Source organism: Mus pahari, chromosome X, assembly GCF_900095145.1.
Source record: "Mus pahari chromosome X, PAHARI_EIJ_v1.1, whole genome shotgun sequence".
Lineage (NCBI taxonomy): Eukaryota > Metazoa > Chordata > Mammalia > Rodentia > Muridae > Mus > Mus pahari.
The window spans coordinates 125084597-125099262 of record NC_034613.1 but is presented as its reverse complement, the minus strand read 5'-3'; the positions used below and the strand labels follow the sequence as shown (position 1 = coordinate 125099262).

The 14666-nt window shown below is 40.0% G+C and overlaps 1 protein-coding gene across 1 annotated transcript in view; it reads right to left on the bottom strand.

Moving 5' to 3' along the window:
* Positions 1-2216, bottom strand: part of Htr2c (5-hydroxytryptamine receptor 2C) — a 207780-nt gene extending 205564 nt beyond the window's left edge. Inside the window, exon 1 of the mRNA XM_021188060.1 lies at positions 1654-2216. The gene's annotated coding sequence lies outside the window, so the exon portion shown is untranslated. The remainder of the gene's footprint in view (positions 1-1653) is intronic.
* Between the last annotated feature and the right edge of the window lie 12450 nt (positions 2217-14666).

Sequence of the window (14666 nt, the reverse complement as noted above, 5' to 3'; positions counted from 1 at the left end):
GAGAGAGAGAGAGAGAGAGAGAGACAGAGATGCTGAAAAAGAAGTGAAGAAATAATTTTCTGTGGGCCACATTAATTGCTCTTTCTCATTCTCCTGACATGCATACACAACTCCAAGTGACAATTTATGCATACTGAATTAATGTTTTGTTTGTCAGAGTATATGATTATATATATATATGCATATATATTTATATATGTATCTATGAATGCATATTATAAATATAAACTTTTTAAAATATAAAATTCTTAATGAAAACATTTATGTCTGCCTTGATCTCACATTTTTTCCCCACTCTTTTATGTGAGGTCACGATCATCTGCAACAAACTGGGAGCGCAGAGATTACTCACTGCGCAACATTTTCTCTGCCCCCCCCATCTCTGCAATATTGTAGTTCAATCCCACTCCCCCCAATGGACATTTTTCTTGCTTAGACTATCTACAAGGTATATATGGTAAGGGGCATATGCATTAAGGGAATCAGCTAAGGTTTCCTCGGATGGGGCTTAAACAGGTAAATATTAATGAAGAACCTGTCAAGCACTAGCAGTGATTCTGAACTAAATTAAATATCCTTTAACTGCTGAGTGTCTCCTGCTGTGTTTGTTGGAGGGGTGCCTGTCAATTAAAATAAGGGGTCTCAAGACCACAGTGTGAAGTGTCTTAGTCACCTAGTACCATCTAACAGGAAGCAAGACGCAAAGGGCTCGGCGCAGAAAAGAAACAGACACACAGACATGTTTTGCAATGACGAACTTTATGTCGCACCAGGAACCAGCAACCTGTTCATGTTTAGCAATTCCGCGGTATGCTGTAAACACTGCTTGTCGGGGTTAAGCTGAGCAAAGGGACGGGATAAGAGGCAGCCTTGGAGACTTTTCCACAGTCCTTTTCAAAATATAAAACTGTCACCAAATGACTTCGGTAAGCTAATAAAAGGGCTCTCTGGATACCCTTATACTATCCTCTTAAACTTACGTGACCATCAGCAACGCTGTTCAAATTCAGCCAGCAGCTGTTAGACCAAGACACAGATCCGCAGTGTGTTATCTCCCAGAGTTACGTGTGTTCCCTGAGACCCGCCGAAATTGAGGGTCAGTTTCACCGAGAACATAATAGAGATCATTTGCAATCCGCCCCACCCCCGCAGCCCCACTCCCATTACTTCAAACCCTGAGCCCCCTCCCACTTGGTCCGAGTCCGATTTCTTAATAAGGTGAACAGTTTGCATCCCCCTACTGGATTTCACCCTCCTCAGCCCAACCCCTCAACCAGAGACCCCCGCGTTCAGTTTTACTCCTCCTCCTTCCCAACCTTCCCTGTCCTCCTCCCCCTCCCCTTACTTCTAGAGACCCCACCCCAGTCTTACTCTCACAGCTTTCTCTGAGCGCGAGGGTCTCTACATCCTTGCCTCCCTCTAGCGCCTACATCTCCAGTCCTGTCCTCCAACCTCCACCAGACTCGGGTTGCGTTAGAGATACCTGCGTTCTTGTCTCCTTCCAGAGACTCCCACCACCCCGCGATTTGAGCGCTCTGAGTCGCTCCCCACCACTCTCCCGATCCAGTGACCTGTCCATGCTCCCCTACCCCATCCTCCGGCCAAATCGTTAAGGTCTCAGCTAGCAATGCCGCCCGGGGGGCTCCAACTTACCGCTAGCGTCCAGGAGGAAGACCAGGCAGGTCGCCGCGGCGGCAGCTAGACGAGAAACGGACTCGGCTGCAATCGCCCAGCGGAGCCCGCGGCAGTCAGTGCGCTGCTCTGAGCTGCGCGCCGCAACCTCGCGTCTCAGAAGACAGAAAGAAGGATGGAGGGAGCTCAGCGCGAAGGACAGCGCCAGCAAGTCGACCTCCTGTGGGCAACCTGCGCCCCCCGGAAAGGTTTGGCTGGAATTGTTTTACTACCCTACTCTAGCATAGTAACTGACACCTCCAGCATCTCCGCGCCAATCGCTTCTTCTTTCTTCTTTGAAGGCCCCTAACTAACTACACTATTCTAAGCGGACGAAGACCACCACCGGAGCACCACGACGATCTCCACGACGCCGACGACAATCGATGTGCAGAACGAAGAAAAGTTCATATGTAATGGGAAGGTAAGGGATAGACAGGCCAAAGGAGCAACCAAGATTAACAATCTTGCTGCTCCAAGGGCTCAATCATTTAAGACCGGTGCACCCAAGGAAGCTTCCTTGGTGAGAACCACAGCGCCTACCCAGAGCTGGTGAGGCTGCACCAGGCTCTTAGGCAAAACCAGGGATGAGGGGAGGAGTCACGAGGAGCCAAGAAGAGCCAATCAGTGCTCAGGGTTACACTGCTCCGGGCCTGTTTGGACCAGAATCTTAGTGCGTCTGGAATCTGCTGGCAGGGGACCCTGAGCTGTGGCGTAGGTGGGGAAGTGATTAATTTGATTCATAAGGCATAGGGACTCGGGGAAACTGAGGGTATCCGTGGCGCCAGTCAGGGGATGGGGAAATTCTCAAGAATCGACCCTCAACGATTTAAACTTTAAATACATACTGCAGAGACAGACAGAGAGAGAGACACGCAGAGAGAGACAGAGACAGAGAGAGAGACAGAGACAGAGAGACAGACACACAAAGAGACAGGCACATAGAAATTGAGAGACACAGAGGAGAGACAGACAAGAAGAGAGACAGTATACGCAGATAGAGAGAAATACAGACAGAGATGTGAGCTGGGAAAGCTTTAGTTCCAGAAACAGACTTTCAAAATCTTATAAATTTCACTGATTCATAAACTTCTTCAGAGGGTCTGCATTCTGACTGTCATTCTTCCCTTCATCGGGAACAACTGACTCTGGCAGGATCAACCATTAAAGGCCACAACTCAGTTTGATGGCCGGTTTCCTTACTCTCGCCCTACTCTTAAATTCAAAAAGAGAAAGGAAACCCCTTGGCTTTCAAGACCTCAGAAAGCTTTTTTTTTTTTAAATTCCTTTTTGATGTCACCCCCACACACTGCTAAAAACGTAGAAATAAGCCTTGAAGGTAGCTCACTCGGTTTCTCTGGGAGCTGAAAATATCTCCAACAGAAATTAGGAGGCACAGTTAGTTGCTCAGCCTCTTCAAGGACTATCAAGGCATAAACACAAAAGTAAGGTCAGGGAAGAAATAAAAGCTCCCTTTCGACAGCTGCCTGTACACTCAGCTGTAACTGGGCAAGCAGACCTCTTCACCATTAACTCTCAAGTACCAGTGGGCAGGTGCCTGCTGTGTCCAGGATGCAGCACAGAGGTTGATCCAGGCCACCTGGTCAAGATACCTGAGTAACATGAAAAACAAGCCTAGGAGTGGAAATACCTCCACAGAGAAAGATAGAACAGATTTCTATTCAGAGAGAGCAACTAGAGGGGTGTGTGTGTGTGTGTGTGTGTGTGTGTGTGTGTGTGTGTGTGTGTGTGTGTGATATGTGTCAGCAACAGGGACAGCTACTTGGAGAGGTAAAGACTGTTTCCCCACTGCTGGGAGGTAGCTGGACCAGCATAAGAGATTGGTACAGCTACTTGGGTCCTGAGGACAGAACAGTGATTATATAGAAGAGGTGGCAAAGGGTCGGTGTAGGGGCTTGAAGGTGCGAATCCGAAAACTGCAGAAAGGAAGGTATCTTCCTGCAACTGTGGGACTGTTGACCCCAGGAGATAGAGAAGTTGGGAATGGAGATGGAGTTGGGAGAAATGAGAAGTTAGATCTCTTCTTTATTCTGGGTGGCCAGGTGCCAGATATTTCTCTGTGGTTTGTAATGGGAGCACTAACTGTTTTAAAAGAAAGCCACCCGGAGTCGTCTCTCAGTCTTTAATGAATGCACATACTTTGCAAGGCTTTGAAATTTAATTCGGCAATGAACCACCACGACCACCACCCTCCCTCTCACAAGGAAAAAGCCCATTGCAGTTTGCTTGAAGCATCTGTTGAATGCTCCTGTATGATGCTTGCTACACAGGTGGCGGCGACAGCGCTGCCAAGTCCGCAGACTGCACCACACTTGCATCTGTAGGATCGCTTTGTTAGCGAAAAGTATTTTATAAATATCAAAGCGAAAACGTATGTTTTCCCTTTAAATAATTAAGCACTCATCTTTTAAAACTCCCCGCATTTTTTTATGCTTGCGAATATGGAATACTTTCATACCTTGATTGATTTCTAGAGTGACTTCTTTTGACTATGTCAGAGGCTGAGATGTCTGTATTACTTCAAAGTTGTATATACAAACCCCTAGAACATATTCACTATAGAATAGCTCACTGAGGGATTTGAAAAAGATACCTTCACCCAAAACCTGGTCTTTTTTGCTAGTTCCCGAGGAAAACTGCTTAGAGAAATTGACCACAGCAAACCGGCAATTACGAGGATGAAGGTAACGAGGATGATAGCTATTCCTTTTATTCCACATTTCTCTCTTTAGGCTACTCTTTCCATCCTGAGGGAAAAACAAACGTTTTGACAAGAGATAAGTGAAGCCCACCCTGGATTGGGCAGAAAGTTCACAATAAGGGCAGTGAGCTGGAATGCTCTCAGGCTTAGGATTTTGAGTCGCCACAGGCAAGCATGCCTTTGAGCGGCGCTCTAGCCTCAGCAGGGAGCCGGTGATGCTGAGCTAGAGCAGGATGCAGCCCGGTTTAGAGAGCTGGTTTCTGCCAGGAGCAGTATTGGCCTCTGTGGCATATCCCCACCAGTCTCTAGGCAGGAAGATGCTTAGCTGAGGGTTTGTGATCTGAAGAGCTTTGAGGATTTTGGAAACAATGGCCAGGGAGAATAAATACATCGCGGGGAAACCTTTAGGACACACTTTAAATTTGGAGAAGTAAATTCTATACAAGCTTTTTCAGATGTGCTCAGTTGTAGAGGTTTTTTGAGCACCTAAGGTGTTCAGAGAATTAACCCGGGTTTTCATGGTATTCCTAACACTTCTTCAAGTCTACGAAAGTTGTCTTTGGGGGAAAGAAGAGTAATTTATATCAGTTCTTCCAGCGTGATGCAAATGCTTTCTGATCGTGGAAACAGGAAATGTCCCCAATACTCTCACCGCTGTCCCCCCCCAGGGGTATTTTTCCCTCCCGCTATGCATATCTTTCCAAAACTATTGATTTAGAAATTCAGGAAGAATGTTAAGAAATTTGTTATTAAGTAGGAAAAAGTCCTTCATCATATGAGATTTTGAGAACTTTTTTTTTTTTTTATAAATTCCAGCCACTGACAGATTACTTGTCATTGGAGTAGCTGCAGGCAAGCTTGCCTTTGAGTGGTGCTCTAGCCTCAGCAGGGAGCCGACCAGAGAGCCCTGTGTTGCAAGCACATCCCAAAAGACCCTAAGACAGATTTAAAAATGAGTACCCCAATTCTAGCAAAATACTCCAAAGAAGATAGTTACACAGATCCAAAGTTTGAAAACCAAATTTACTGGAACAGTTCCCCCACACACCCCTTGTTTACCAGAAGATAAAGATGCAAGGTGTTCTGATAACCCTTCTACCTACATGTATTTTATGTATTTTATGCTTTGGAGCAAAATTTGAGAGCTAGAGGCTTTTAAAAATTCTGTAATTGTATCAAATAGTATTTTTGGCTATAGATAGATAGATAGATAGATAGATAGTTTTACTTAAGCTAAAAAAAAAAAAAAAAAGGCCAGCGTCAGATCCATGGTATCCTATACTGAGTATTATTGAATGTCTAATGACAGTCTTTTATAGTATTATTATAGCTCTTATGTTTCCTCATTAGTAGTCACCAAGTGATAAACTATAAATATACCATATACAGACAGTTTATTATATACATGAATTCTTTTGAAATTTGGTTACAATTCTTCTTCTTCTTCTTTAAATGAAAAAGGTGGCAGAATTCTATTGCTATGTAGGAAGGCAGAGGGCAGTCTCTGCTCATGCCATTTGGACAGATCCAAAGTTTAAAAGAAAAGCAACAGTCAACTATGGTTCTGTGACACGTTCACTAAATGGAGATGAAAATCTAAAAGCCTTTTGAGTGGAGTATGAAGTCCCTATTGAATATTTTTCTCCATTTCTCAGACAAAAACAAGTGTCCTAATTAAAAAAAATCTATGCTTCCTTTAAGTTTGTGCAGGAAATTATATTAAATGAATTTAACCTTATCTAGTATTCTTCTAGTAATCAAATACCAATGGGGCTTCTAATAGTACTGCATTTTATTTTATTTTATTTTATTTTATTTTATTTCATTCTAGAGACTGGGCTTCAATATTGTTTTACAACAAGAGATGCTCTTGGACTTCTGATCCCCCAGCCTCAATATATATATTTTAAAACACCAAATTATGCTTGCAAGTTTGAAGGTTAAAATATAGAAACTTTAAGAACAAAAAGCTAGAAACAATTTTGTTGTAATTTCCTAGAGAAATATGCAATGTCTTAGAGCCCAACCATGGTATGATGTATGCATTTTATGTTATGAGCATGAAGGTAATCATAATCCCTTAAAATGAGAAAGATAGCAATTAGCATCTTTTAATTAAGATTAATTAAAGATTAAAAATCGAGGTGTTAGTGTTTTTTCTCTCTCAGGCTTTCCTTTTGACTACCAGCTGTACTGGCTCTACATCCTCTTTTGACTCTTTCAGAATAGCTTGCTATCTAATCTCCGTTCCCACATTAATTCTGTATTTTAATGTGCAACCAAAGGTTGAAGAGTTATCCAGAGTAATGAATTTCAGTTTTTGATCTATCACTAATATCATTACATTACTGCAAATAAAGTAGTCTTTCCTTGTTTCCTTCCTTTCCCTCTCTTTCCCTCTCTCCCCTCACTCTCCCTCCCTTCTTCTTTCACTCCAGTCTTTTCCTTTTCTCCTCTCAATCCTGCCCTTTCCTCTCCCAACCTTAAAAACTAGCATGTGACCATATACTTTTATTCTTCTACTTTTCTCAAAATATATCCTAGTAGTTGGTGTAAAGGATACAAACAGCATTGATAATTGCTAACTCGTGGCACCAGCCGTTAGTGTTGAAAGGTACAACTGCTATAACTTGAACTTCACAATAACCTGAGTACAAAAAAGCTCAACATGCTTTGCCAAATTGACCCATGACACCAGAAGGTGTTATAGGTTTGAACTGACCAGGATGAAAGTCAGTAGGGATAAATGTGAAATGGTACATGGTTTTGAGCTTCTCTGTACCAATGTAGGTTCCAGAATCTGGAAACAAGTTTTTAAAAATAGAGTTTGGAATAGAGAACAATCCTTACTTTTGCACTTTTTATGTTAATCATCAGGGTACAACTGAGTTTTGTTTGGTGTTTCCAGGGACATTATTAAGGACATCAGAAGATCAGAGTTCATCCAGTAGAAGGTTAAAGTCAGTGAAGCCCTGAGATAAGTTACATGAGGTAGAGTCTTACATCCTCTGGGTGTCATGATTCTCTATGGGTAGTTGACTAGATATTTGGAGGATTTTCTTACCAGCCAGGAACTTATTTGTTTTGTAAGGTAACTATTCATTTTATTTATAGCATACCCCTTAGTGTGTAACAAAATATTTAATCCATAACTAACATTTAAGAGCATAAAACTGGAAATGTCCATATCCTGGCTCAATTGGTACGTTTTTTGCCCCCATCAGAATTGACTGAGGTTTAATGAACTTTTGCAAGATGTAGTGCTTTGTTTAATATCAACATGTTCTACCCTGACATGGGTAATCTCTTAGGGAATGTGTTACAATGGAGAGTTAAATGTGAGGAAAAAAACCCACATAGCCAATGAGTAAAATTTTATGCTGTTTTGGATCCTAAATTTTGGAATATCCATAAATGATATCTAAATGATATCTCAGTCTAGTTTTAAAGGATTACAAATAAAAGGTTTCAGTAAAATAAAGATAAAAAATTCTGCATTGCATGTTGGCCATAGATTGTAAGTGGCACTAAAAAAAGAAAAAGGAAAAACCTCTTCTACCTAATTCCTGGAGCACTGTTATTGAGCATGGACTTCCATGGAAAATGAGTTCTTGGAAGCTTGCTATCATGGAAGAAAGACTATTTTTTAAAACGATTTTTATTTACTTACTATGTATACAGAATTCTGCCTGAATGTATGCCTGCAGCCCAGAAGAGAGCATCAGACCTCATTTTAGATGGTTATGAGCCACCATGCAGTTGCTGGGAATTAAACTTGGGTTAAGTGCTCTTAACCTCAGAACCATCTCTCCAGTTCCAGAAAAAAAAAAAAAAAACTATTATGTTGAGATATCATTATTTTTTATTTTTACAAGGCTAGAATGCTCTACAAAATAATTAAATTTAAAAATATAGATTATTATTAAGAGGTATAAATGGAATATAACTATAGGAAATTTGATACATAAAAAAGAATATTAGCTTTAAACCAGTGGTTCTCAAACTGTGGGTTGTGAGTTCTTTAGGTCAAGTGACTCTTTTACAGGAGTCATCTAAGGCCATTAGAAAACACAAATATTTACATTATGATCCTAATGGTAGCCAAATAAAGCTATGGAGTCACCATGAAGAGAATTTTATGTTTTGGGGTTACCACAACATGAAGAACTGTACTAAAACATTACAGCATTAGGAAGGTAAAGAAACTTCAAAATCCAAACCCCAGTTAATTTTTGGTGAAACGGTAATGCTTGTCAGTGAGTTTAATATTGTTCAGTATCTTTGTCTAAGACTCTTGAAATTTGCACAAAGATGTGTTCCAATGGTATGAATTGAAATAGAGAATAAACTGAAGCACAACCAGAAATGTGTTGCGAAGAATTTGCTTTCCAGTTAATCATTTTGTGTGACTTTACAAATTGGCAAGGCTTTTAGGCTAACTAAAAGAAACATTTGAACAAACTTCTAACTATACTATTGTTTTCTGTCTGAAGTGCTGCAATTCATCAAAATGTGATAAATTGGCATGAAGAATAAGCTACAAAATATGGTGAGGTCAAGTTTTAAAAGTACGATTGTCTTTCTAAAGTATGTCTTTTGTTAACTTGACTCTATTCTCTCATTAAAAGAAATCTCAGTAGTTATTATTCTTTGGTGCTGGGAAGTTGTCTCAATAGGAAAGAACATTATTCTACAGGTATGCGGACTCTAGTTTGGATATTAGCAACTACTTAAAAAGGTGGATATGCTGGCATGTATGTCTGTAACTTCAGCTCTGTGACTAGCAGGGACAGAAGGAACTTTGGGACTTTTGGCCATCCCCCTAAGTCCAGATTTAATGAATGATCCTGTCTCAAAAGAATGGTGGAGAATGAAAGAGAAAGATGTATTTCTTTGGCCTCTACAAATGCACTTTCATACAAGTATGCAAAAACCATACACAGTACACCACACTGCCCTAAGAATTAAATTAATAGAGAACTTAATATTCTTTATTCATTAAATGTTACAAGATTTTTTTTACAAACTAAACTTTAAATTTAGATTCAAAAATAACTTCAGCAATCTAGTAAGTAATTTTATTATTACATAAAGCTGAGTTACAGTAAGTCAAGCCACTAGTTCAGGGTGATGTAAAGTTAAGCTTACTTTAGAAAGCTGTTGTTCCTTGATTTCCCAGAGGCGGCAATGTATACAGTGTACATTAAGTAGACACATTTTGTAACTCCAATACACGTGGGAAGCTAAAACATCAGAAGTGTTAAAGAGCTCTTTAAACTAGAATTTGTAATTTGAAGAGAAAAAGGCAGCCTGAATATTTAAATCAACTTTGAATATTATTAATAGTTGCCTTACAAATGGGATAACAAAGATAAAAATAGACTAAGCTTATCACTATATGCTTGCTTTTCTCCTTTTAATTTCCTCTGTTGAAAAAGTAGCCTTCCACCTTTATGTGATAATTAGATTTGAATATAAATAAGGAAGCCTACATTTCATTGTAAAATGTTATCTAATAATAATAATATAGTAATAATAATAAAACACCTGAAGCAAGAAACTTTAAGCAACAATCAATGTCACTACCAAATGCACATAGTTTTTTCTTTGTTGGAATCTAAACGTTTCTGATAATTAAGTAACTGAATTGAGCTAGTCCAAATCTTATGTCAGAACATCTTTACAGAAGTGAAGCATTCTCAAATCTCTTCACATCTATAATCTCTTAAATTTCAGTGTATTGGAAGATTCTAGTTACAGCAAACCAATCAAACAGCTATTAAAACCATGCTATGACCACTACTTTACAGGCCAAAACAACCTCATCATCTGGCCCCTCACATTCAAAATTCTAACCAATAGGAATTACTTAGCTAATTTACAAGCACCAAACACTTGCTCTATTGACATAAATTTTAATCTTTTTATAAGGTCTATTTCTGTTTCTTCTCATCATGATATATTGGAGTTGAAGTGGTCTGCAACCCTATAGGAGGAACAACAATATAAACTAGCCTGTACCCCTAGAGCTCGTGTCTCTAGCTGCATATGTAGCAGAAGATGGCCTAGTCAGCCATCATTGGGAAGAGAGGCCCCTTGGTCTTGCGAAGATTAGATGCCCCAGTACAGGGGAAAGCCCTGTTGAAAGATAACCCTGTTGAGGAGAAGGACAAACAGTGGAATAACAGATGGGTAAGCCATTAGCATGCCCAGTGTAATTGGAATATAAAACCTTTTATGAGTAACGGATGACTTGTGATCTCTTCCCATCATTTTAGATTCATTTTCCATAACTTGAACTTCTTCATAATACCAAGTGGCAGGATGGAACAAACATGGTTCAGGAACAGAAGTTGAGAATTTACCTTGAGCAGTACAGAAAGGAAAATTTGAAAGCAATACCTGAATGGTGAGCAAAGTAATCATAGTCATAAACAAGGAATGTAGGGCCACAGGAGATCCCTGGTCAAGTAGGCAATTCTTCACTCATGAGGTGACAGGCTTTGGTCTGACCCCAAGTAGGCAGAGCTTAGATCTGGGTGTTGTGGGCATGACTAGCTGTCTGGAGGCAAAATGAGAGAAGAAAGTGGATTAGACCAATTAAATCAGGCTTTTATATCATCAACTCCTCTCTGGAGTTGGCAGGCGACATTTTGGTAGGAACCCCAGTGGTGGGAGCTTTGTGTCTCAGGGTTGTCTGGGGCACAAGACAATCAGGAATCCAAACACCTGTGACAGAGTCTTGGGGAAAAACACAAGGATACCCTTTGCTGGGATGTTAAAGGAATATCCAGATCCTTTTAAATAAAGGGGAGTGAGTCATGTCCATTTTAAAAAGGTCTTTTGGACCAAGGACCAGGAGTTTTACCCCATAGGTAGAGGGTGCAAAGAAATAGGGCAAGAAGAACAATCTAAAAATAGTGCATGCTGCTTCTAGGGAAATATAAAGCTTCATGAAAGGAAAAAGCAGAAGCATTTTGATGGTGCAGAACATGATTCTTATGAGTTAGCATCGCTTACTGAGAAAACAGGGGGCTGAGTAAGTAAATCTGCAAAGGCATTTCCCTCATGCAAAGGACCAGGGAGCTGAGAATGAGCACATATATGCCCATTGAAAACTGAGAGCAACCATGAATAAACTGCAATTTGTAGCTGTAGTAAGAGTTAGAATACAGAAGTCTATGTAGCAGGAAGTGAAGCTGTTTCAAAATGAGGAAAGCACAGCACAATGTAACAGGAATGTGGATATAGGTTAAAAGTCTGGTCAGAGAGGCAATGAAAGACAGCAAGAGCTACTCTATGATAGACCATTTGAGCTGAAGTCTCCTCTGTGGAAAAACAATGTGGATTACCATTAATGATAATATGCTGTTGTGCCATTAGAGGAACTGTCTTTAAATACCAAGGGTGCTGGAGGAGAGGCACAGCAAATTGAAGGGAAAATAAAAGAATGTCTACTGACAAACTACAAGATTGGGGATGGAGGCAAATGATGTTTATAAATAAATACCCATGAAACCCAAAGTAGCAATCTGCCAGTTGTCAGATTCTGAAAGTTCAGCAGGATCAGGCATACTACTTCCTGAAACAACTTGACCAAAAAATTCCTTATTTCTTTGGCTGCCTTTTAATATTATTCTGGCCACCAAATAAACATATGGGACTCTAACCTTCTTGGAAGACACGGGTGAAGACACAGCTTCCTCAGAAGGGTTGCGCAATTAGAACATGCCACTCTGTACAACTGCCACAGGCTTACTCAGTGTGATTGTAGCTGTTCCTCTAAGGACATGATTACATGTCCCAAAATACCCAGGATTAATGGGCACATCTGGAGGATAGATAGAGGTAAAAAGGGTAGAGGGGGGTTTACTCCTCAGAAGACTATTGAGAAAAATATAGAATCATCCAGAGGGCTTTCAGTGTGTGTGATCCTGGCCTTGCCCTTGACTGACAAAGTAAAACTAAATATAGCTATGAGTATAAACAGCACAGAAAAAGCAAGGAGAGCTTGCTTGCACAGGAGATCTAGGTAATTAGCATAGAGGCAACCAATTCACCACAGGTCCTTGTCAAGTGGGAAGGAGTTTCCATGGGCCTTGCCACAGTAGAGTCCCGTCAATGAAGTACTCACATGTTGTTTCCTGAAGATGCTGCAGGGCCACTGCCACATCGCAATACCTTATCTCAAATTGTATTAAGGAGGCAAAGTGATAAAAGCAGCAGGGTACCAATGCGAAGACTTGTACAGAAATGAAACAGAAAGGAGGACAAAATAATACTCACACAGCTTTTTCCACCTAAACTTTGACAGAGGTGTCAAAAAAAGCTATACTGGGAAAAAGACAGCTTCTTCAACAAATAGTTTTAGATAAACTGGATTGTAGCAATTTATATAGATTTTAGGGGAAATGCTACAAGTCCCCCACATTTAGTATAAAGGTGGCAATGTACTTCTTTTGCTTTTTTTTTATTAGATATTTTCTTTATTTACATTTCAAATGCTATCCCGAAAGTTCCCTATACCCAACCCCCGCCCCTGCTCCCCTACCTACCCACTCCCACTTCTTGGCCCTGGCATTCCCTTGTGCTGGGTCATATAAAGTTTGCAAGACCAAGGGGTCTCTCTTCCCAATGATGGCCAATTAGGCCATCTTCTGCTACATATGCAGCTAGAGACACGAGCTCAGGGGGTACTGTTTAGTTCATATTGTTGTTGCACCTACAGGGTTGCAGCCCCCTTCAGGTCCTTGGGTACTTTCTCTAGCTCCCCCATTGGGGGCCCTGTGTTCCATCCAATAGCTGACTGTGAGCATCCACTTCTGTGTTTGCCAGGCACTGGNATAGCCTCACAAGAGGCCNCNATATCAGGGTCCCTTCAGCAGAATCTTGCTGNCATGNGCATTAGTATCTGGGTTTGGTGGCTGATGATGGGATGGATCCCCGGATGGGGTAGTCTCTGGATAGTCCATCCTTTCATCTTAACTCTAAATTTTGTCTCTGTACCTATATCCTTTCAAGAGTATTTTGTTCCTTATTCTAAGGTTGTCTTTTGCTTTTATTGTGTTGATTGATGTATTTCTAGTTTCTTCGAGGCTTTTTGTTAACCATAAATGAAAGCTGACTTTTGTAAATTACTTTACAGCAGCTCCATTATTTTTGAATTTGAGAATTTCAAAATTACATTGATATATATGATTTGGAATGTGAAAAATAGTCTACACACAATTTAATTAATGTACATTTACAATAGGAACAAAATTGTGCTAAGTGATTTCATGATACATAAACTGACCAACAATTTTGATTAGGAAATATTGGTTTGTTGGTTGAACTTAGAATGGAAAAGAGGTTAAATGTGAAAGTAAAACACTGTTTTGATTAAAAAGTCATTTTGTCTGGAAATGTCATTTCTGTCTTTCAGACCATGATTAAGTGGTCTCTACAGTGAAAATTTTGACATGCATATTAATTCTTACATACATACATTTATTTATTTATTTATCTATTAATTAATTAATTTTTCTATCTATCTATCTATCTATCTATCTATTTATTTATTTGAGAGGTGCATGCCATAGCATGTGTCTGGAAGTCAGAGGACAGCTTTCAGGAATCAAGTTTTTCCCTCTATCCTGTAGGTCTTGGTAGTGAACTCAAGTTTCCAGGCTAGGTAGGAAACACCTTACCAGCTAAGCCATCTTGCTGGCACCATATTGTTTTGTCTTAACAAAACAATAGTAATAGTCATAGTAAAGTAGCAGTAGTAATAATAATAGTAATAGTGGTATTACTCTTATTAGTTTAGAGTTTTCTCTATAAGTATTTTATTTATGTCACTTCTACTTTATACTCTCTCCAGTCTGACTCTTCCCCCTAGTCTCCCATGTTCTTAATTTCATGACTTCTTTACTTATTATTTAGTCATTCATTTCCCCCCTGAGTGTTGATAGTTGATAGCAATTGCAAGTGCAGACTCCAGCTTTTTTGATTTCATGATTTTTTTTTTTCTTCAGAATTAGTATCCACAGACATGCTTAAACCTATTTACGTAATAGAGGTCATTCTGTGAGTCCTAGAAATGTGGGTGTATGTGGAGGTGTAGAAATGCTTGCAGTAGTCAAATACTTCTTTGGTGGGATTGTCCATTAGCGTGGTTGGTTTGGCTTTGACTCCTCTCCACTCGTCACACAAGAAATAAATGTTTATATAGAAATAATCTTTACACACAGTTTAAATGCATCTCTGGTGTATGAATATATGTACTTGTCTT